Here is a 22317-nt window from a genome sequence, read left to right on the forward strand (position 1 = left end):
CCCCCTCCTGAGGTTAAAAAAAACAAAAAACAAAAACAATTCCAGGATGTTGGAAGCTCTAGAGGCAGCTGCATAGGGCAGGCACATGATATTCCTGGCTGTGAAAGGCAGGGATACAATAAGGACAATGCATTTCCAAGTCATCCAAAGTAATGCAGGTCTCATTTAGCAAATATTTGTTTAGCTCCTACTGTATGCAAGACAGAGACTCTCAGTATGTTCAAGCCAAAAGTCAAATACCCATGCCTGAGAGCTGAGTTCTAGTCTCAGCTCTGCCACTGATTTGCTGCATGAACTGTGGCAAATTGCTTCTCTTTTCTGGGCCAGAGTTTTCCCACTGGTACATTTTAGAAATTAGATTTGAAAATTTTGGATGTGACTCCTAGCTCTCATGTTCTGTGACTCTGACTTGCTCTTTGATATCAGACAAGCCCCTTCCCCTTTCTAGACCTCAGTTTCATCATCTGTAAAATGGGAGGTAAGACTAGACTTAGCTCAAGATACATGGAGCCTATGTGATAGACACTGGGTCTCCCCCTCCCCACCGCCCAGGGTCCTGAGCCATCCCTCCAGCACACTTTAGCTTCCTCAACATTTCTCATCAAGATGCAACATACTTTAAATAGCATCTGCATGACTGGCTGGTTTTTTTCTTCCTGGAGAAGCTCCCTACAAAGTGTGCCAAGTGGCAGCTGTCAGGGCCGAGGTGGCATTTCCCTCAGTGATGCTGACAGCAGCTGTCCCAGCGCAGGCTGAATGGAATGGAAATGACATCATGTTTATTCAGGAAAGACGTTCTCAGACCCAGATCAGTGTCAGCAAGATGCTGGGATGCTCGACGAGGGAAAACACATCCGAGACCAGTCCCTGGATCTCCTCTCCTGGAACACACGCCATGCCACGTGCCACGCACCCCCCTTCCACCCTTATAGCACACATCATGCCCCGCAAGCCACACCACTCCATACAAACACATCTCCATGTATACCACAGCCCCTCACAAACACATACCAATACAGGCCACACACGACACACACTCACCCACTCACACACATATCACGCAAACATATCAACACATGCCACAATGACAGCATACACGCATGTACCACATGTTCACAGATACACCAATACCCAGAGGCACATGCAGATGCTCATGATCACTCTCCACCTCTATACAGACAGCCACACACCACATATACATTCAGTAGCAGCTTAGCAGTTAAAGTAGGGAAGAAGCTACAGGCACTGAAATGCGTAATCTGATCTTTCTTTTTCTTCTGTTTCTTTTCTAATAGATATTGTACCCTCTAGTGCTTATAGAGCTGTTTCAAGGACTGAACAGCAGAAGCAACATCTTGTGTTAGGAAGATCCCAGGATTTGGAGTTAGGCAGACTTTGCATGGAGTCCAGACTATGAATTCTAGCTGTGATCCTGGGTATGTTGTTTAACTACTCTGAGACTCAGTCTCCACATCATTAACATGGGATGTTTTGAAAAATGGGATGTCCAGAAAGCCTTAAAAGTCTCTAACAGAACAAAACAAAACCTGTTAGAATGAACAAATCCAGTAAAGTTGCCAGATACAAAATCAACACGCAAACATCAGATGCATTTCTTTTTTTTTATCATCAGATGCATTTCTATACCTAACAATGAACTCTCTGAAAAAGAAATAAAGAAAACAATCCCATTCACAATAACATTAAAAACAATAAAATTCCAAGAATAAATTTGACCAAGGAGGTGAAAGATCTGTACAACAAAAACAGTAAGAGGTTGATGAAAGAAATTAAGGAAGAAACAAATAAATGGAGAGATATCTTGTGTTCATGGAATGGAGGAAATAATATTATTAAAATGTCCATACTACCCAAAGCAATCTATAGATACAATACAGTCCCTATCAAGATTCTAATTGCGGGCAGCCCCGGTGGCGCAGTGGTTTAGCACCGCCTTCAGCCCAGGGCGTGATCCTAGAGACCCTGGATTGAGTCCCACGTCAGGCTCCCTGCATGGAGCCTGCTTCTCCCTCTGCCTGTGTCTCCGCCTCTCCCTCCCTCTCTCTCTCTCTCTCTCTCTGTCTCTATGAATAAATAAAATAAAAATTAAAAAAAAAGATTCTAATGGCATTTTTTACAGAAATAGAAAAAATAATCCTAAAATTCATATGGAGCTGCAAAAGATCCTGAATATCCAAAAGCAATCTTGAAAAAGGAGAACAAAACTGGAGGCATCACACTGCATGATTTCATTTTTTTTTTCACTGCATGATTTCAAACTATGCTACAAAGCTATAATCAAAACAATATGATAGTGGCACAAAAATAGACCAATACAACAGAGTTGAGAGCTCAGAGATAAACCCAAAGGAGCCAAGAGTACTCCATGGGGAAAGGATAGTCTCTTCTATAAATGGTGTTGGGAAAATTGGATGTTCACATGCAAAAGAATGAAATTGGACTCCCACCTTATACCACTCCCTAAAATTAAAGACCTGAAACCATAAAACTAATAGAAAAAAAATAAGAAAAACTCCTTGACATTGGTCTTGGAGCAATCTCTTATGATTTTTTTTTAATATATCACCAAAAGCACCAGCAACAAAAGCAAAAATAAACAAGTGAGTCTACCTCAAATCTAAAAGCTTCTGCCCTGCAAAATAAACAATCAACAAAATGGAAAGGCAACCTATAGAATGATAGGAAATATTTACAAATCATGTATCTGATAAGATGTTAATATCCAAAATATATAAGGAATTCATACAACTCAATAGCAACAAAACAAATAATCCAATTTCAAGATAGGCAAAGGACCCAAACACTTTTCTGGGGATCCCTGGGTGGCGCAGCGGTTTGGCGCCTGCCTTTGGCCCAGGGCGCGATCCTGGAGACCCGGGATCGAATCCCACGTCGGGCTCCCGGTGCATGGAGCCTGCTTCTCCCTCTGCCTATGTCTCTGCCTCTCTCTCTCTCTCTCTCTGTGACTATCATAAATAAATAAACATTTAAAAAAAAAAAACACTTTTCTGAAGAAGACATACAAATGACCCACAGGAACACTGAAAGATGCTCACCATCATTAATCATCAGGAAAATGCAACCCAAAACATAATGAGAAATCACCTCGCAACTGTTAGAATGACTATTATAAAAAGACAAGAGACAACAAGTGTTGGTGAGGATGTGGAGAACACTCCACATTTGTGCACTCTTGATAGGAGTGTGGACTGGTGCAATCACTCTGGAAAACAGTATGGAGATTCCTCAAAAGATTACACATAGAACTACCACGTGATCCTGCAATCCCACTTCTATGTATATACCCGAAAGAAATGAAATGACAATATCTAAGTGATATTTGCATCTTCATGTTCATTGCAGCATTATTTACAATAGCCAAGACATGGAAACAGTGTAAGTGTCCATTGATGGATGAGCCAATAAAGAAAATGTGATATATATATATATATGAAAATGTGATTATATGTGTGTATATACATATATACATTACATACATAATGGAATATTATTCAGCCGTAAAAAAGAAAAATCCTACCACTTGCAACAATATGGATGAAGCTTGAGCATAATTATTATGCTCAGTGAAATAAGTCAGACAGAGAAGGACATATACTATATGATCTCACTTACATGTGGAATCTAAAAAGCCTGAACTCATAGAAACAGAGAGTAGATGAGTGATTTCCAGGAGAAATGGGTAAAAGTGGTCAAAGAGTACATACTGGACGGCCCGGGTGGCTCAGCGGTTTAGTGCCGCCTTCAGCCCAGAGCATGATCCTGGAGACCCGGGATTGAGTCCCACATCGGGCTCCCTGCATGGAGCCTGCTTCTCCCTCTGCCTTTGTCTCTGCCTCTCTCTCTCTCTCTCTGTCTCATGAATAAATAAATAAAATCTTTAAAGGAAAACAAAACAAAAAGTACATACTTCTAATTATAAGATCAAAAATTCTGGGAATCTAATGTATAGCACAGTGACTATAGTTAACAATACTATATTGTATACTTGAAAGTTGCTAAGAGAGTAGGTCTTAAAAGTTCTCATCACACACACTCTCAGACCTAACAGTGTATACATCTATCAAATTATCATGTTGTAAACCTGAAACTTAACAATGTTATATGTCTGTTATATCTCAATAAAGATGGGGATAAAATTAGTTTTTTGATACCCATTCCTGCATAACAACCACTCCCAAAAGTTTATGGCTTATAATAGCGACATTTTTTTTTCTTTTAAAATTTTTAAAAACTTAATTTTATTTAAGTTCAATTAATTAACATATAATGTATTATTATTTTCAGAGGTAGAGTTCAGTGATGCATCAGTCTTATATAACACCCAGTGCTCATTACATCATGTACCCTCCTTAATGCTCGTCATCCAGTTACCCCAACCCCCCACCCTTCTCTCCTCCAGCAACCCTCAGTTTATTTCCTATGATTAAGAATCTTTTATGATTTTTCTCCCTCTCTGATTTAATCTTGTTTTATTTTTCCCTCCCTTCCCCATGCTCCTCTGTTTTGTTTATTAAATTCCATACATAAGTGAAATCATATGATAATTGTCCTTCTCTGATTGACTTATTTCACTCAGCATAATACCCTCCAGTTCCAATCATGTCATTGCAAATGGCAAGACTTCATTTTTGATGACTGAGTAGTATTCCATTGTGTGTGTGTGTGTGTGTGTGTGTGTGTATACATATCTTTATCCTTTCATCTGTCAATGGACACCTGGGCTCTTTCCATAGTTTGGCTTTCGTGGGCATTGCTGCTATAAACATTGGGGTGCAGGTACCCCTTCAGATCATTACATTTGTATCTTTAGGGTAAATAGCTAGTTGTGCAATTGCAACAACAGCTATTTATTATTATCATAATACTATGTGTTGATTAGGCAGTAATTCTGCTCCTCAGGTATAAGCTGAAGCTCTGGAAGGCATGGAAGATCCAATATTGCCTCTCTCACAGAGCTGGCAGTGAATGCTGATTGGAATCTCCTCCAGAGCCATTGATCAGAGAGCTTTATTTGCCTTCACCAGGACCTCTCCCATGGCTGCTTGCATTCTCTCACAGCATGGCAGCTGGGTTCTAAGAAGGAGCATTGCAAGAGGTGAAGGTGGAAGCTGCAGACCTCTCAAGGCTTAGCCTAGGAAATCACAGTGTCACTACATTCTGTTAGTCCAAGGAAGTCAGAGGGCCAGGTCACAGTCAAGGGGAGGGAAATAGATGTCACTTCTTAATGGCTGAGTGACAAGGTAATATTTCAAGAGTGTGAGGATGGAAGATATCATTGTGGCTCCCTTTGGAGACCACAATGATATCTTAACCACTTCTTTCTCAAGATCTAATGTATGCCAAATCCTTAATGGCCTCACCCAATGTGAATGTCCTTCCTCCGGGATCTGCCATGATCTTCACATTCCTCTCACCTGGAGCTCAACTTTGACTGTCAAGAAGTGGTATGGTTAGGGATTTGAGGATTTGTAATCCTGATGTCTGTCTGTGGAAGATTCTGGCTTATTGTTTAAGCGGAAAGGGGGAAGGGAAGCACATCCCTTCTACTCTCTGAGCCTCAGTGTCCTCATATAGGGATCAAGCACATGGTAAAGGCCTGGTGATGGCAGCCATTGCTTAAAGTCATTATTATTTCAGTGTCAGGGCTGGAATGGAATCTGGCATGGGGCACCCCAAATTCCCAGTATTAAGACTTTATACCACTGAGACACTAGAGGGACAAAGTCTCTAGACGCCTATAGAGGCTCCACCCCAACCAAACAGGGCTCCCCCAAGATAGGTGTGACCCTACCTCCTCTGCCTGCTCCCATCCCAGCTCCCCAGGTTAGATTAGCTTGTATATTCTATTGCATTTGTAGACACCTACTATGTGCTAGGCACTTTGATCATTTGTGTCTTTTTTTTAATTATTTATTTTTTGTGAAAGAGAAAGAGCCTGGAGGGAGAGGTGGAGGGAGAAGGAGAGCGAATCCTAGGCAGACTCCCAGTGGACCATGGAGCAGATTCAGGTCTCTGTCACCCAACCCCAAGATCACAACTTGAACCAAAACCAAGAGCCATTTGCTTAACTGAGTGTGCTACCCAGGTGCCCTCCTTTGTGTCTTTAAAACCTGATGACAGTGGTTCTGTGATGTAGGGAGTCTTATTCCTATTTGACATGTGAGGAACCTGAAGTTAAGAGAGGGGCAGTGACTTACCTAAGCTCATAGAGTCGGCTATGGCAGAGCTCTTGCTTCTGACTCTTCTACTTCCACCCTGGCACTGACAGCACTTAGCCTCCCTGGGTCAACACTTATTGCAAGATGGGTCCCAGATGGCAGGTATTGAGATTGAGGGTTGCTGGTGAGAGGATGGGGATATCCTTCTCTACCCCTCTATAGCACCTCAGTAAGGATAGCATAAGAACACAGGGCCTGAAATCAGATGGTCCTGGGTTCGAATTCTAGCATTGCCACTTCCTTGGGCAAGCAACTTCACCTCTCTGGGCCTTAGTTTGAAAAGTGGGATAATCAGAGGACCTAGTTCATGGGCTTGTTGTGATGATTCAACAAAATAACATATGTATAAGTACAGAGTTTAGCATATGGTAGTGGTGGGGTGCATAAATGAAACAAGATTAACAAAACATCAATAGCCATTGAAGCTAAGACATGAGCACATGGGGGTTCATTATACTATCCTATTTTTGTACACATTTGAAATTTTCTTTTCTTTTATTTTTTTTAAAAGATTTTACCTATTCATTCATGAGAGACACACACACACACACACAGAGGCAGAGACACAGGCAGAGGGAGAGGCAGGCTCCATGCAGGGAACCCAACGTGGGAATAGATCCCAAGTATCCAGGATCAGGCCCTGTACTGAATGTGCCGCCCAACCACTGAGCCACCCAGGCTGCCCATGAAATTTTCTTTCTTTCTTTTTTTTTTTTTTAAGATTTTATTTATTCACTCATTCATGAAAGACACACACAGAGAGAGAGAGAGAGAGAGAGAGAGAGGCAGAGACACAGGCAGAGAGATAAGCAGGCTCCATGCCGGGAGCCTGATGTGGGACTTGATCCCGGGTCTCCAAGATCACGCCCTGGGCCAAAGGCAGGGGTTAAACCACTGAGCCATCCAGGGATCCCCAACCATGAAATTTTCTATAGTAAAAACATGTTTTAAAACAGTTTATCCTAATTGCCTGCCACTAATGTAGCTATTATTATAAGTAGAGCCTGTTCTTGGAAGGCAGGGGTGGGTGGAAATGGGTGAGGGTGGGAGGAGCTTTTCCATGAGAGGACCACACCCTGCTCCAGTTGAGGGAGTTGGGAATGTCATTATAATGCAAGTGTCACTTTAAGACAGGTGCAGCCACCCAAAGTATCAGGGGTAACTGTTAAAAGACCTCACTGATTTGCCCTCTTAGTCTAGTCTCCTGCTTGTGCCACCCACCTCTGTACTCCTGAGAAGGTCCCATTTGTCTTTTACCCCTATTTAAGCATGGGTCCTCCCTGCCCCATCTTGTCACCATACCATGAATGAAAATATAATATTCTGGTTTCATTCCTTCCTTATTTCCCATCTGTTTTCTCCTTCCTTTTTAAAATAGCTCTATTGAAATATAATTCACATATTGGCCATTGTATAAATTCTTTGAAGAATGTCTATTCAGATCCTTTGCCCATTTGTAATTGAGTTATTTGTCTTTTTGCCAATGAGTTGTAAGCATTCTTGGATCTTCTGGATACAAATCTTTGATCAGATATATGATTTGCAAATATTTCCTCCCTTTATGGGTCCTTCTGTCTTAAGTTGGAGTCTCTCCTTCCAGATTCCACTTTGATCTCAGCTCTGTTAAATCCTAGAAACTTACATGGGAAATGTTCCCTTTTGACTGTGTGACCTTGAGCAAGCAACGCAATCTCTCTGAGCTTTAGTTTCTGTACCTGCAAAGAGTGGGCAACACATTACCTGCAGGTCTGTACATGGGATTACATGCTTGTCTCTCCAATCTCTCCAGCCCTGTCTTTTACCTCGTGTAGGAAGCAGGCTGCAGCATTTACCCCAGGCCAAAAACCAGAGTTCTTTTGTAAAGAAACTAAGAAAGTTGTCTGGGAAATCTAAGGCTCCTACTATGCATTTTAGTGACCTAGAATGAAGGTTTCTTTATTCTAACATTTAGGGGCTGACTCTTGGCATACTTGCCTTAAAACAAAGTCTTGCCAGTCACATCTTTTCCCCTATCCTATGTAGAGCACAAAGTTAAAATCTTCAGTTCATGGGAGGCCTAATAAAAAACTAATCTTATAAAACAGCAGAGAAAACACACAGTCCTTTTATAAATATTAACAGACACTCAAGGAGCAGCAAGCATATCAAGAGAATCAACATCATGAAATTTTCTAAAGAGATCAAGCTAAATAGAAAAATTGACCTGAGAAGAAATAGAACTAATTTAGAAAACAGAAGAGAATTTTAACATATACTCTAATATAATCAGTTTATAAAATACTATAGCCATAAAACCAAGACAAGTTGTCATGAAACAAATGAACAACTAGAAGACAAGAAATAATTCTGTAGGATTAAGACTATAATTTTAAAAATTCACCAGAGACCCTGAAACACATAGGTACGTATGTATTATAAGGATGAATTCAATCTGGACCATTTTGAGCCTCAGAAAGAGTGAACAGAGAACAGAGGGGGTTGGAAATAGCCAAAGAAATAGCAGCAGAGAATTTCACAAACAATCTTTACATTGAAAGGGCCCAGTATATACCCAGTACGATGGATAAAATACTTGCACCTAGGTATACCTTTGTGAAATATTAAGGTTAAGGAGAAATCCTAAAAATTTTCAGAGAGAAAAAGCAGTACACCAACAAAAGAATGGAATCAGATTAGCACTAGCCCTCCCATCAGCAACACTGGGTTCTAAAGATAAAAGAGAAATATTTTTAACATTCTTTTTTTTTAAAGATTTTATTTATTTATTCATGAGAGACACACATACAGAGAGAGAGAGAGAGAGGCAGAGACACAGGCAGAGGGAGAAGCAGGCTCCATGCAGGGAGCCTGACGTGGGACCCGATCCCAGGACTCCAGGATCACGCCCTGGGCCAAAGGCAGGCACTAAACGCTGAGCCACCCAGGGATTCCCCAACATTCTTTTTTTTTTTTTTTTAAGATGTTATTTATTTATTCATAGACACACAGAGAGAGGCAGAGACACAGGCAGAGGGAGGAGCAGACTCCACGCAGGAAGCCCGATGTGGGACTCGATCCCAGGTCTCCAGGATCACACCCCAGGCTGCAGGCGGTGCCAAAACACTGTCACCGAGGCTGCCCACATTCTTTAAAAAAAAAAAAAAAAAAAAAAAAAAACATTCTGAAAGAAAATGGTCTGCAATTTAGAGGCTATGTCCATCCTTATTATCAGTCAAATGTGAGGGAGAGAACATTTTTAGACATGTGGTGATCCATAAAATTTACTTTCCATACACTCCCTTTTAGGAGGTTATTTGAAAATATATTCTAGTAGTAATAAGGAAGTAAGCCCATAAAGAAAAACCATGAGACTTAGGAATGGTGAGTCCAATCCCAAAACAATAGAATGACAGTGAGGTTGTAGGGTTAGAAAGCAACCTATCCAGAAGGGAGGAGGTAAATGGGTGAGTTGGAAAGAGGAGTTTCTGAGGAAGTGGGGGATTCAACAAACTAGAGGAGTAATAGAAAATTTGAAAAGAAATTGAAGATGTAATAAAATGTAAAAAAGAAAATAAAGGCAACCAGAAACTCCAGGAAAAGCAAACATTTGTAAGAAAGTCATGGTCCAAATACAAAATAAACTAAAATGTGGCAATGTTTTTAGTGTTTGATAGATCATAAGAAAAGAGAATCAATTTGACTGTGATGTATGGAAAAGTCTCCTACTAAGTGACCTAAGGGGTCCTGATATTTGATTTTAAGAGAAGTGAAATACTGTTATTATTTGACTCATCAATGAGGAATATTTACACAGTCTTAATGTAAATGCTATTTCTTGACTTTGACCTTAAAGTCAAACTATGGGCCAAGCACAGAGGTATTTGTTGTGGTTTATAAATGCTAGTGAAAATATCTAGTGACCGTGGGAAAATAAAATTGTAAGTGGCAGAAAGGAGAAGCAAAGGGTAGAAGTGCAAAACCCTCACCTGCAAAATGTGGGGTCAAGAAATATTCTTTAAAAAATAGTTTAAGAGGGCAGCCCCGGTGGCACAGCGGTTTAGCGCCGCCTTCGGCCCAGGGTGTGATCCTGGAGACCCTGGATCGAGTCCCACGTCGGGCTCTCTGCATGGAGCCTGCTTCTCCCTCTGCCTGGGTCTCTGCCTCTCTCTCTCTCTCTGCATCTCTATGAATAAATAAAATCTTAAAAAAAAAAAAGTTTAAGAGTTGTGAACAAGAAACAATGGCTTTAAGTAAGTTATTTGCATACTGTTTAGAGTTTCAAAGGTAACAAATAAGAGATTTAAAAATAATTATTTAAGCATCACATGTTGGGAGAAAAAGAAGAAAAGAGGTAGACTATATGAGCTAAATTCTCATCTTTCAGTTCATGGAATTGATATTGTACAAAGATGGTAAACCAAGCAATCGAAAGAAAAACAAACTAGCTAGAGATATGGAGTTACTAAGAGAAAGTTAGGAAGACACACTATTTTTTTTTAATTGTTTTTTCCAGGTGGGATGGGGTAGGTGGGAGTGAGGGTAGGAAGGAGTGAAAGACTTGCTTTTGATCACAACCTTTTCTGTACCATTTGATTTGCTGCCATGTACACATGGTGCTGTGATTCAAAAGGGATTGTTTAACAGGGTAAAGAAGGATTTCAGGTATTCTAAAAGAAACAACTCAAATGGGTATCAAGACTCCCTGTCTGCCATATGGCTGCCATTTAGACAATTTCCCCTTCTGTTGAAATCCCAGCTTTGCTTCCTGACAGCTCTCTGATTTGGGCATGTCAATTCTCTCAGCCTCAGTTTTATCCTTCGTAAAGAGGGAACAGTATCCTTCCTGGGTCAAAGTAGTACAGACTACATGATAGGTATAAACATCCCAATGCCTACCTCCTTCCCTCCCTGCCTCCCCCCCCGCCCCATCCTAGGAGGCTGTTTGGAACACGAGGTGTAAGACTGGTTTTAAAAATTCAATAGAAAAAGAGGCCTCCGTGTCTGAGAAAGGGTCTTTGCAGCACAGCGGTGAATGGATGTTTTGCTTTGGCGCTGCTTCTGCCTTCCAAGGAATGGTCTGGACCAGCTGGTGTGTGTGTGCATGTGCCTGTGTGCGTGTGTCTATGTGCGCGCGTGCGCGCGCGTGTGTGTACATCACAGTCTAGTGGTCCCTATTTAATACTGGGGAAGGGGGTGTCAGCTGGAGGCTGCCGTGCGGCAAGCTTCTCGCTGAAAACGGAGGGCAAGGGGGTGACTGCTTAATGACTAGATGTTAAATGTTCCAAACAATTTATACATTTAGAATCCTAAGTTTTCAAAACTCAGCCCGCCGCGCAGTTCTGCAGATCTTGTTTATAACACATTTGGCTAAAATTATCTCAGCGCATACTGCACCTCCTATAGCACAGATGCTCCGGAACCTGCAGCTCTGTTTTGATCCCAGATATTCGTGCTGAAGCTATTTGTGTTCGCCGTAAATGAAACACGAAACCGAGGAACAGTGGCTCTGGTGATTTTTATAAATATATGCCTAATCTTCGCAGCGGGCACTGGGGTTCAAGTTTTATTTATGTGTGTTTTTGCCTCCTAGTGCCCCAGGAGGCTTGTTTTCCCATGTGCCTACAGGGGCTGCTGCCTGCTCGTGGAGGGAGAGCCAGGATTGGAGCCAAGTCCCATTCCCAAGGAAGGTCCTTGTCCCTGTCCCGGGAGACAGCTTGGAGCAGGCCAAAGAGCGGGAGCTGTGGACTCTGCCAACTGCTTTTGGTGATTCTTCTTTGGCAGCCTCACCTTCCTCATCTGTGAAATGGAGACAGTATTATTTCATACCTCGCGGGGTTGCTGTGAGGATTATATGAAATGCTCAATAGACCTCGGCTCATTTGTTCAAGTGGGATTTACTGAGCAGACCAGGGGTTCTTAAGCTCTGCTGTACCTTAGGGTCACATGGAGAGCTTTAACCACTCCAGATGTGCATGCGCCACCTCAGATCAAGTACCTCACACTCTCGGGGAGAGGGGGCCCAGCCCTCAATAGTTTAAACAATTCTCCAGGAGCTACCAATGTCTGAGAACCACTGACCCGAATAAGTACTTCCCAGACTTTTATGCGCACATGAGTTCCCTAGGATTTGTTCAAATATAGAAAATAGGTAGGCTAGGTCAGGGGGTGGGGCAGGAGTGCTAGAGCTGCATTTCTTCCTTTCTCTTTCTTGAGAGAGAGCATGAAAAAGAGCGCCCACAAAAGTGGGGGGTGGGGAGGGCAAAAGGAGAGAGAGAGAAAGAATCTGAAGCAGGCGCCACACCCAGCATAGAGCCCCATGTAGGGCTCGTTCTCACGACCCCGAGATCATGACCTGACCTGGAGTCGGACACTTAACCAGCTGAGCTATCCAGGCACCCCCAGAGCTGCATTTCTTTTTTTTTTTTTTTAAGATTTATTTATTTATTTATTATTTATCTATTATTTATTTATTATTTTTTTATTTTTTATTTATTTATTTATTTATGATAGACACACAGAGAGAGAGAGGGGCAGAGACACAGGCAGAGGGAGAAGCGGGCTCCATACCAGGAGCCCGATGCGGGACTCAATCCTGGGACTCCAGGATGGCGCCCTGGGCCAAAGGCAGGCGCTAAACCGCTGAGCCACCCAGGGATCCCCTAGAGCTGCGTTTCTAACAAGCATGTGGATAATGGTGATGCTCCTGGTCTGAGGATCACACATTGAAAAGCAAGGTTCTAGGCACTCTGTTAGGTCCTTGGGTACCACGTTCGGCTGAGCAAGGTAGTTACTGCCCACATAGATCTTACGAGAGGTAAACAATTTAATAGGTAATGACAATGATAAATGTTACGACAAGGGAAGGACGGGGTCCTACGAGGGTGTGTAGGGGAGCACTGGACCAGGCTTTGGGAATCGGGGTAGACAGATCATGAATGACTTCCTGGAGTAAGCTAGTATTAGCCAAGAGAAAGAGGAGGAATACTGGGGAGATTGAGGCAGGTAGACAGAATAGCATGTGCAAAAGCCCAGCAGCAAGAGAGGAGAGCAAGAGCTAGTGGTTCGGGATGATTGGAGCTTCCAGGTAAGCTGGAGATGTAAGCAGGGCCCGGAGCAGGTAGCAACTTATTAGCCCTTAATGTTAAGGGGCTTGACCTTTGTCCAATAGGAAATAGATGGGAGAAAGCAGTGAAAAGCTCCGGGCCTGGTGCGGGGAGGGGGAATGTAATCAGCGTGGCTTTGTGGAATTATTGGCATTCCATTCACTCCTTACCAAGTCCATCAGCAGAGCATATCTGCAGAATAAAAGTGGATGATCAGCGATCAATGAGAAGGCCAGTTAAAGCCCCTACTATGTGCAGCACTCAGGGATAACTGCTGCTGGGCAGCACAGAGACAACTCTGACCCCGTCCCTGTCCTCTGAAAGCCATCAGCTGTTGTGTGTTTGGGGGGTATGGGAGATGGGAGATGGACACAAAGAATGTGAACATGAGGGCAGCCCAGGTGGCTCAGCGGTTTAGCGCTGCCTTTGGCCTAGGATGTGATCCTGGTGTCCTGGGATTGAGTCCCGCGTTGGGCTCCTTGCATGGAGCCTGTTTCTCCCTCTGCCTGTGTCTCTGCCTCTCTCTCTCTCTGTCATGAATGAATAAATAAATAAATAAATAAATAAATAATCTTTTTAAAAAATGTGAACATGAGGTGGATTCCAGGAGATTAAGGGACAGCAGCATGAAGAGAGCTTGTAATAAAAGGGGCAGAGGAAGGGAGCCCATGTATACTGGAGGTGGGTTTTTTTTTTTTTTTTAAGACTTTATTTAACAGAGAGTTCACACAACTAATGGGAGTGGCAAAGAAGGGAGAAGCAGGCTCCTACTGAGCAAGGAGCCTGATGCAGAGCTCGATCCCAGAACCCTGGGATCATGAACCAAGCTGAAGGCAGACGCTTAACTGACTGAGCCACACAGGGGCCCCAAGACTGGAGATTTCGAGAGGTCTTCTGTGAAGAGGACAGCTGGAGGCTGGTATGAGGTCAGAGAAGCAGGGCAAGGGCATTCCAGAAGGAATGCCAGGAATTCCAGAGGGTGCCCTGGGAGATCGTCCCTAGACTAGCATAACCTATTAGGGTGTAAGAGGGCAGAGGCAGCGCTGTCTTTAAAACTACTGATCCCCAGCGCCTGGCACAGAGTTGGCATGCCATAAATGTTTGTTGAGTGAATGTTGATAGTAAGGTGTGTTATGGACTGAATGTTGGCGTCCTCTTAATACCCACATGTTGAACCACTAAGCCGCAGTGTGGTGTTTGGAGGTGGGGTCTTTGGGAGATGATTAAGATTATACGAGGTCATGAGGGTGAGGCCCTTCTGATGGGATTAGTGTCCTTATAAGGAGACCCCAGTGAGCTTGCAGTGTCTTTCTCTCCCCTAGTCATGTGAGGACACAGTAGGAAGGCCAACTACAAACCAGGAAGAGAGCTCTCACCAGGAACCAAATCAACTGGCACCTTGATCCCAGCCTCCAGAACTGGTGCAAGAAAATGAATTTCTGTTGTTGAAGCCACTTGGCCTATGTGGCCACTTGAGCTGGCTAAGACAGGTGGAGTCTGAGTGTGAAGGTTCACTTTGGTTGTATCAGTTTGGTCAGCTCTGCTGGCAGCCTTGGCTTATTTCAGGCTGGCATCTACTTTAGATATTATAACACTTCTCTTTGGTTGGTAAATAGTTGCTGGCCCAAATCCCTGGACAGCAACCCCTACCATCTCTGATACCAGGCCACCCTCGCTCTTCCCTGGAACTGCTGGATCTCTCCATCCTCAAGCAATTAAAAAGTGAACGTCCTGAATACCAGATGACCCTGGGACTGTACTCCAGGGACAATGCCCCTGATTGTCAGGGTTGCATGACCCAATTATGATATATGGAATGTCACTCCTGGCTCCTAGTAACAGAGGGCATCCCTGGGAGACTAGCCCAAGAGAGAGAGGGTTGGAGGGCCCTGCTGGCTCCCTGAGGGCAAGAGTTGGGTGCAGACAGAACCTGGGCCTGACATCTCCAATAGCCAGCCCAGGGAACGCTCACTACCCAGCTTCCCTCTATGCTTCTAGTCTGTTTTCCTTCCTCCGACGCCTGGCCTTTTCTTCTCCTGGCTCACAGCAGGCCATGGCCAACAAGGCTCTTAGGATTACATGTCTTAAGGTTCAGCCATCCAAAGAGCCTGACCTTTCATTTCAGCTCCAGGTCCAAAATCCCAGGCAGGGCCTCTGATTGATCCAACTTGAGTCATTTGCCCACACCTGGACCAATCGACTGTGGCTCGGGGAAGGGTCTTGTTGATCAACACTACTGCCAGAATCCTTGGATGAAATGCACACATGTGCATGTGTGTTGGGGATGAGAGACTAAGAAGTTTCCAGAAAAAGGACAGGAGCCCCCAAAATGGGAAGAGGCTGGGCAGCCAAATAGTAATGTTCACTGTACTACGTTAAGGAATGTGGGTTCTGTAAACAGGCCATGGAAAGCCATGGAAGGTTCTGGAGGCATAGCATGATTGGAGTTAGGTGAGATTATTCCCCTAGTGATGCAGAGGAAGGATGGAGGAGTCAGGGAGACCAGTGGAGGCCACTACAGTTTTCCAGGAGGGAAGTGGGATGAGGACCTGCATTAAGGCTAACAAAGCAGGCAAAAGAGGTGCCAAATGCAGACAAGCAGTGGGGAATAAGTGACAGGAAATAGTTGGGATGGATCCTGTCCGGTCCTGGTGTTGTGGGGCCCATTCATCATTGTGGAGGGTGATGGGAATGAAGTAGTCACACTTGGAATCTACCTGAGTCCCTGTCCAGGGTGGCTGAAGACGGGAGAGGGCCTGAGATCAATTCTCATTTCAGAGCAGTTGGTACAATTCTGTTAATCTTGCCCAGAGACTCAGAGCCTGATGTTTGCATAGCTACCTTGGCCAAGAGACTCAAGGAAATTTCTCAAAGGATGGACAATCTTCTATATCAGAGGTCCGCAACTATGCCTATCTTGTAAACATAGTTTATTTGAACACAACCTGCTCATTCATTTATGTATCGTCTTGCCTGCAAAGCCTAAACTATTTACTATTTTTGCCCTCTGCAGAGAAAGTTTTCCAACTCCTGTTCAATATCAGGTTGACCTTAGCTCCTTCTCATTGTCATTGTCACCCAGCCTCAGAAACCAAGGACTGCCAATCTCCTCTTCCACAGAGCAGGACTCAGACAGCCTCTGAGATTAACAGATTAAAATTCCTGTTTTGAATTTGAGAGTGTGAGTCCTGGTTTACCTGGGCCCACCTGTCAGTTCCAAAGTCATTACCAGGTTATATCCCTGGAGGCCTGGTGAGTCCTCATGCAAGTAGGATGCCCGCGTGTTCCCAGCTGTCCCGGTACCCTGGCAGCACCTGGATCAGATTGTTCCCTGGGCTTCCACTTCCTTTGGAGAATGGATGTCAATTCACAGGAAGGCTGACGCTGGTTATTAAGTTGAAGAATGAGAGAGCAGAGAGGAAATTCTGACAATCCAACCACAAGGGGCCAAGGGACCGACCAGGAAGGGAGGAGCAGCAGGAGACATCAGTTGGAACACCCTGGGTACGCTACCCAGCTCAGCCAAGATGGAAGGAGGAGCATAATTAAGAAGGATCCAGAGGAGCAAGAGAGGGTTGAAATGCAGGTTTAAAGGTTTGAAGGCTCAGGAAAAGTCAAAGCTTGTGAAAAATGTTTAGAATACACCGAAGATGCTTCAGGAGTGTGTCTGGGGGGATCCCTGGGTGGCGCAGTGGTTTAGCGCCTGCCTTTGGCCCAGGGCGCGATCCTGGAGACCCGGGATCGAATCCCACGTCGGGCTCCCAGTGCATGGAGCCTGCTTCTCCCTCTGCCTGTGTCTCTGCCTCTCTCTCTCTCTCTCTCTGTGTGACTATCATAAATAAATAAAAAATCAAAAAACAAAAAAAGGAGTGTGTCTGGGGATAGAGACACAAGATAGAGACTCACTGCTTGGTGTGAGTGTAATGCTAATAGAAGACAGAATATTCTGGTTTTCTTGTGCCCCTCACGAAGAAGAAGGCTCTTCAGAAAGGAGAAAGAAGAGCTAGTCTTACTGGGAGTGGCTATTAGGTACCAGGTGCAAATCAGGTATTAGGCAGTCTTCTGTTGTTTTTTTATTAAAGATTTTATTTATTTATTCATAAGAGACACAGAGAGAGAGGCAGAGACATAGGTAGAGGGAGAAGCAGGACTTGATCCCAGGACCCCATGATCACGCTCTGACCTGAAGGCAGACGCTCAATCACTCAATCACTGAGCCACCCAAGTGTCCCAATCTTCTGCTATTTTAAAGTTTTTGTTGTTGTTGTCGTCGGAGGTAACATACACACACAGAATAAGAAGTGTCCGGCTCAGCGGCTTTTCACCCTCATAGCCTGCACCTCTTGTGTTCCCCTTTCCAGGTATCATCTCTGCCCGGGGCAGCCACTGCCCAGACTTCTAACACTGCAGATTGGTTTTGCTCCTTTTTGAACTTCCTACAAGTGGAGTCACAAAGTATGTCCACCTTTGTGTCAGGCTTCCTTGGTTCAATATTATGAGTTTCACACATGCTGGTGCCTGCGATTGTGGCCTGTTTTTTTCTTTGATGTTTTGTGTATGCACAATATGTGTATCCACTGCATTCTTTTCTTTCTTTCTTTTCCTCTCCTCTACGGTCCATGTTCAATCAGGATTCGATTTCTTTATAGGAAAAAGGTATGTAAGAGAATGTCCTTGCATTGAAAAAATGTGTGTGTTTATGTACATATATCGAGAGAAAGAAGGAAGAGGAGAGAGAGAATCCATTCTATTCTGATGAACATTTGTGTGGTTTCCATTTTGGGGCTGTTATGAATAGCTCTGCTATGAACATTCTATAATTGTGGTTTGATGGACATGTGTACACATTTCTGTGGTATATATACTTAGGAGTAGAATAATTGGTCATAGCATAGGTGTAGGCCTGGGACACCTGGGTGGCTCAGCGGTTGAGCATGTGCCTTTGGCTCAGGGCGTGATCCTGGAGTCCCGGGATCGAGTCCCACGTCGGGCTCCCTGCGTGGAGCCTGCTTCTCCCTCTGTCTGTGTCTCTGCCTCTCTTTCTCTGTGTCTCTTATGAATAAATAGTCTTTAAAAAAATTTTTTTAAAGGATAGGTGTAGGCTTAGCTCTAGTTGATACTGGTAAGACAAAATTCTTATTCACATTTTGTAAGCAGGAGGGTGGAGGCTCAGAGAGAAGAAGAGATTTGCCCAGGCCCCTTGGCTCCAAGCCTCTGCCATGTCCTCCTCACCATGCCAGCCTTTGGAGCAGCCTCCGGTGCTGTGCCATAGGGCTATGCATTGTTAATCAACATTTTCAGACAATTGAATAAACTTGGCAAAGGCACCCCAAAAACCAGTCTGTGCTGGCCTGAAGCTAGGAGGGATGGTGTGAGCGTTGGGACTTTAAAAAGTGTTGCCTTAAAGGGAATTGCCAGTCATACCAGGTAGGGTCCAGGTTATGGCAAGACCAAGGCTGGGGGAGGGATGGCAGATGTTGGACCTAGTCCAGGATTCAAGGGTGTCGGTCCAGGGACCAAGCCCATGTAGATGCCTGGAATACGAACATGTGGAGAGTAGGGCTGAGTGGGACCAGGCGCTGGGAAATCAGGAAAGGCCACAAGAGGCAGTGACGCTGGGAACAGGTGCTGGGCAGTGAGTGGGATTGCTTTGGTTTCTGAGGGTGTTTGGCTACCGGAGTGATTTTAGTGTCAAGTGCTCACCTGTCTGACCAGGCTCTGCAGAACCTTCTGGGTGGCCTGAAGACTGCAGAGTGTGTGTACGAGGGTTGGCTAAAGGATTGGTGAATGAGCTTATGTGGTGTGTGATCCTTGAGTATGTGCATCCAGGGGTGGATAAATGCACGTGAGCAGGTGTAGAGAGACCCAAGGGTGGCCAACATTCATATCTATACCATTTCTTTCCTTCTAACCAATACAATATGGCAAAGGTGATGGGATGTCACTCCTGTGATGAGGTACCATACACACAACATACACATGCACGTACCCACAGTCTTGGCTGGCCAGCACAGACTAGAGAAATTCTCCTTGCTGGCTTGCTGACGTAAGTGGCCACACTCAGGTTGACCCTGGGACCAGGAACTGTAGGCCGCCTTTAGCCACCAGCCAGCAAAAGCCAGGCCCTCAGTCATAGGCCAAAAAGAAATGCATTCTGCCAACAACCTGAGTGAGTTTAGAGGGGGGATTATCCCCTCCAGAGTAGGCTCCAGGTAAGAATGCAGCCGAGCAGCCACCTTGACTGCAGAGTTGTGAGTCCCGGAGCAGAGGACCCAGCCACACCACAGCCAGACTCCCGACCACAGACACTGGGAGGTAATCAATATGTGCTGCTTTAAGCCACAGTTTGTGGTCATTTGTTATGCAGCAAGAGAGCACTGACACAGCTGGGGCAGATGTGAGTGGGTGTTAGGTATGGGTCACTCGGGAGGTGCGTGTGACAGTAGGTATGGATTTGGATGGTGTGTGTGTTTGAGCGTGTGTCTGGGTGTGTGGATGCTTGGTCTGTGTGTGTGAGGGTGTGTGTTGGCATGGCAAAGGGGTGTGCATGTGTGTGCTCGTTTATGTCCGTAACTGCCTACAAGTGAGTAAGTGTGTGCGCACACGCACATGTGTGCAGTGGCCCCTCCCCCATCCTCTTTTATGACTTCCTCCCTGAGTTTGATGTTGTAGGTGAATAAAATTTAAAGAGCTCTAAATTTTTTTAGAAGAGCCCTAAAGGGAGCAGAGCTTTCTGTGTGTGAGTCATTACCAGGAACACCTGTGAACTGTTGATTTTAATTGGGCCACAGCTGTCAGGTTGCAGAGCAGGGGGGATCGGTCCCTTGGCTTGCCAGTCCCCAGCCCCCACCTCCTGTCAGCTCTTTGGGCCAGCCATAGGGGCAGGAGGGCAGGAGGTCCCTATGAACCCCAGTCTGGCTCAGGTTCTTGATCTTCCCAGGAGAGAGTGGGAAGGGGCTCAGTGCTTTTGGGAGAGGAGCTGGGCCTGGGTCTAGCCTCAGGCTTTGGCTTCATGCCCCACTGCAGGCCCTGGGCCTCCCGCCCATCTGTCTTGGATTTCCTTGTGCCAGGAATCACCTACCTGAGACCTGGGCCTCCCACCCCTTCACAAGGGTGCGACACACACACACACACACACACACACACACACTCACACATGAATACTCACGTACACAAATTCACACTTAGGAATAACAATTGCAAACATGGACTTAGCACTTAGCACATTCCAGGACCTCTTCTAGGTCTGTATCAACCATCTTGTGGAATCCTCATCACAACTAAAGATCCCAATATTACCCATGAGGAAACTAAGGCACAGAGGGGTTAAGTAACTTGCCCAAGGTCTCATGGTGAGTAATGCACAGTCACCATGGACCTGCACACACACACACACGCACACACACACACACAGATGTGCATGTCTGCATCCTCCGGTTACATTCCACGTACTCACACTTGCGGATACTCACGCACATTTAACAAAAACAAATACTTTCCCACCCTCCCAATCGGTGCTCACATGCTCTGATAGATGCTTGCACACGTGCACACACACAATTACACATGTAAATGTGTATCTTTAAGCATACAGGTGTATCCACCACCGACACCCACTTACCTTCAAACACAAATATATCACATCCACCCTTGAACAGCCTCACAACAGATACCCAGCTGCTCTACCCCCAAGCACGATGAACTATATATGCCCATACATGATGGCAGCCTCAAAACTCCTCACCAGCTGACTTCTTGCAATTCTTAATACAGACCATGTACGTTCCCCATGGATCTGTACCCTGCCAACCCACTTGCTGGGGGCAGAGGCTGTGTTTGCGTCTTTGTGGGCCTATGGTGTGCAGCCTATAGAGCCCCACGGTGGGGCCAAGTGAGATTTTGTGGCTCTTACAACTGCCAGTCTACAGGGGCTGGAGGAGGCAGTGCCACTTGGCCCCAGAGACGGTTGCACCTGTCCACTGTCCACCACCAGTCCAACCCTATATCTACACCCGTGCCAGTGAGATAGGTCCTTTTCCCCAATGTCACAAATGTGACATGTGATATTCATGTGAGCCACTCGCCCACTCCCCAGTACTTGTGGGCACTGGCTGAAATGCCCAAACTTTCTCTCCCACTCAAGAAGTCAAATAGAAAACCTAAGAGTGGGAGAAATGTCATCATGGAGAGGAACCTAAACCATCAAGTGTGTAACTCATCATTAGTGCTGCCCATGGACCTCCGGGTCTGTCACAACTCTGGGGTCACCCTTAACCTCAATATTTAAACAGAATGACCACTCTCATCCCATGAATAGCAGGACCTAGTCCCCTCCCTGGTGTGCTCCCACATTAACCCTGCCCCTAAAGGGCACTTTGTCACTTGCTTTATTTGGGAGAGGGGTTGTCTCAAGGCCACACTGCAGCCTGTTTCTCTGATACGCAGCTCCCTCTCAGGCCACTGCTTTCCAGGCTGTGGGCACAGCATGGCACACTGGCACTGCCATCCTTCTTCCTCATTCCGCAAAGAACTACCCATACAACTTGCTGCTGAGTACGATGGCAAGCAGCTTTGCATGGAAGTCAGTTATGGTCCCTGCTAGCAGGTGTCAGGCTTTCCCACCATGGGGAGTTGCTTTGTTCAGCCTCCTGGGTCACAGTGGTGCCCTCTCTAGACTCTTCTCTTCCAGACCCCCTCCCTCTAAGTGCCCCTGGACAGCTAGGACCTCCCTCCTTATGGGCAGAGCCACCAACTCTTCATGGCCTGACCAAACTGACCCACAAGGGTGTTTTCCTTAATAAGGGAGCAGTACTCCCCTATAAGGGTTCTGCACCCTCCCGGGCCAGCTGGCTCGCAGCTCCTGTCATCTCTCATAAAAACAATTTCTCCAGAGTCATTACATCAGCACACATGACTTGTCACATGCCGTACAACAATCATGCCCTGAAGAAGTGCTGAATGAAGTCCCCTGGCTG

At 45.1% G+C, this 22317-nt stretch overlaps 1 long non-coding RNA gene across 4 annotated transcripts in view; it reads right to left on the reverse strand.

Moving 5' to 3' along the window:
- The window catches only part of LOC140607405 (uncharacterized), a 77316-nt gene that overhangs the window by 27448 nt on the left and 27551 nt on the right, over positions 1–22317 (reverse strand). For 2 of the 4 annotated variants that reach the window (XR_012009439.1, XR_012009440.1), the window contains exon 4: positions 11750–12035. The exons of the other annotated variants lie outside the window; for them this stretch is intronic. This is a non-coding gene — a long non-coding RNA (uncharacterized lncRNA). Of the gene's footprint in view, positions 1–11749; positions 12036–22317 lie in introns of those variants that run through there. 4 annotated transcript variants of the gene reach the window in all.

The sequence above is a fragment of the Canis lupus genome, chromosome 16 (assembly GCF_048164855.1).
Source record: "Canis lupus baileyi chromosome 16, mCanLup2.hap1, whole genome shotgun sequence".
Lineage (NCBI taxonomy): Eukaryota > Metazoa > Chordata > Mammalia > Carnivora > Canidae > Canis > Canis lupus.